This window comes from Lemur catta, chromosome 3, assembly GCF_020740605.2.
Source record: "Lemur catta isolate mLemCat1 chromosome 3, mLemCat1.pri, whole genome shotgun sequence".
In the NCBI taxonomy this organism is placed as follows: domain Eukaryota; kingdom Metazoa; phylum Chordata; class Mammalia; order Primates; family Lemuridae; genus Lemur; species Lemur catta.
In genome coordinates this window covers 43,868,325-43,870,974 of record NC_059130.1, presented here as the reverse complement: position 1 = coordinate 43,870,974, position 2,650 = coordinate 43,868,325, and positions in this window count along the sequence as shown.

The window sequence follows — 2,650 nt, the reverse complement described above, 5'->3', positions numbered from 1 at the left end:
TGGGTAAGACAATCTTGAAAAAGGAGAAAAAAAGTTGGAGGATTCACACTTCTTGGTTTCAGAATTTACTGCAAAGCTATAATAATCCAGACAGTGTGGAACTGGCATAGGATAAACATATAGATCTATGGGATTGAACTGAATTCAGAAATAAACTTTCACCATTTTAGTCAAACTTATTTTTGACAAAAATGTGAAGGCTATTTAATGGGGAAAAGAATAGTATTTTTAACAAATGGTACTGGGACAAGTGGATATCCAGATGTAAAAAAAAAAATAAAAGACCTTTACCTCATAACATATACTAAAATTAACTCAAAATGGATCAAAGGCCTAAATGAAAGACATAAAACCATAAAACTCTTAGAAGAAAAGAGGTTTAAATCTCTGTGAAGTTAGATTAGGCAATGGTTTCTTAGTTCTGATACCAAAAGCATGAAAGCAAAAGAAAAAGATGATAAATGAGACTTCATTTAAACTAAAAACTTTTGTGCTTCAAGAGACACTATCATGAAAATGAAAGGCAATCCACAGAATAGGAGAAAATATTTGCAACTCATATATATGATAAGGGACTAGCATCTAGAATATATAAAAAATTATTTACAACTCAACAGTAAAAACTCAACAATAAAAACCAAAGAACCTAGTGAAAAAAGGCCATGTATTATATGATTCCATTGTTATTAAATGTCCATAATAGGAAAACCCATGAAGACAGAAAGTAGATCAGCAGTTGCCAGGGGTGTTATAGGGGAGTCGGCAGGGGGGGATGGTCAGGAACTGTTAATGGATATAGGGTTTCTTTTTGCATTGTTGAAAATTTTCTAAAATTAGATGGTGCTTATGGTTGTACACCTCTGTAAAACTATTAAAAACAACTTAATTGTATGCTTTAAAAGGATGAATTTTATGGTGCATGAATTACATCTTGATAAATCTGTTGTAAAAAGAATATTACAATGAACATCCTTTCCCATGTCTCTTTGTCTCTTAGTATACCAATTGCATAAATATTTCTATAGTCTATAAACCTACAACTGGAAATTTGGGGTTATAAGTTTTCAATTTTGCTAGAACTCGACAAATTGCTTTACAAACTAGTTATATTCATTTATAATTCCACCAGTAGTAAAAAAAAAAAAAAAAAAAAAGGTCAAGTTCCTTTTTATTCTTGCCAATATTTGAAATTGTCAAATTTTTATTTTTATTTGTTTTCTAGGTTTTTTTTACTTATTAGCCAGGAAAAAATATTTTATTGGTTTGTATTTTTATGACTGCAAGTGAAATTAACGTCTTTTTATATATTTATTGGCCATTCAATTTTTCTCTTCTGTAAACGTTTTATTGATATCTTTTGCCCAGATTCTATTGCACTGTTGGTTTGCAGAATTACCTTTCAGTGCTGGTGACATAGAAACCAAAAACTTCCCCTTCTCAATAGTGACAGGTGAGCATTGGCAGACACATGGGCATGTCAGTACATAGCCAGGTACCACATTCATTCCAGAATGGAATCTTTGAAATATATGGTTGCCATGACAAGTGACAACATTTCAAATGATTCCCTTGGTTGATAACTATCCCAAGTGTTTTGCCTTTGGTTAAGAGGTAATATACTAGAGTTTCTCTTCACCACTTTGTCTCATCAATGATTACAGAAGACAAATAAGTAAGTGGCTGTCCTATTAATCCTAATTTTCTGTTTTTTTGCTTTGTTAAGAGAAAAAATTGTAGATACCCATTCCCCTGTGATTGCTACATTCAAGCTAGTGTTGGATGATCTTCACATGGGGTGGTTGGTTGTTCTCTATATCATTGTTGGAAGCTTGATTTGGGGGTGAGGTAAGACCCTCTCCATGGAGGCCAGTGTTGTGGGGCGATTGTTCCATCTGGGGTCTCCCTGTAGAGATGACAGTGGCAGCTATGTGAGGCTATCTAGGTAGTGGTAATCGGTGTCCAGGCTGTGGGCGTCTGTTCAAACCAGGTCCAGGTGTTATGGCAACTCAAGGCCAGAGGGTGCCTTTGGGATCACTGGACCTCAGGGAAGTTCCACAGGCCCAGTGGCAGTGGTGGAGACTTGCGGGTGGAGTCTTGGGGCTCAGGTGCAGCACTGGAATCTCAGGGGCAGAGATGCGGGCCTGGTAGTATCACTGGAACCACAGGGGTGGAGCCCTGGGTCCTGGGGACAGCATTGGAGCCTCAGGGGGCAGTGCCACAGACTCAGCAGCAGCAGTGGACCCTGGGGACAGAGTCTCAAGCCCAACGGTAGTGCTGGGCTCCCATTATTCTTGTTCCCTTGTCTAAATCCCGCCCCTTGGAGCTGAAATATTAATAACAGTCATATGCTGAAATTCTGAATAGGATGAAAAATCAATCTCATGATTATATTACATACATGGCAAAAGGGATTTTATAGCTCTTATTAAGGTTATTAATCTGTTGTCTTTGAGTTAAAAGGGAAATTATCTGAGTGGCCCTGACCTTATCATTTTAACCCTTCAAATCTGGGTCTAGAGGTTGGAGACAGGCCTATGGAAAGGTTCACATGGCAAGGAACTACAGACACCTTCTAGGAGATGAGAGATGTCCTCAGTAACACCTAGCAAGAAAACAGGGCCCTCAGTCTGACAGCTGTATGAGATTCTGA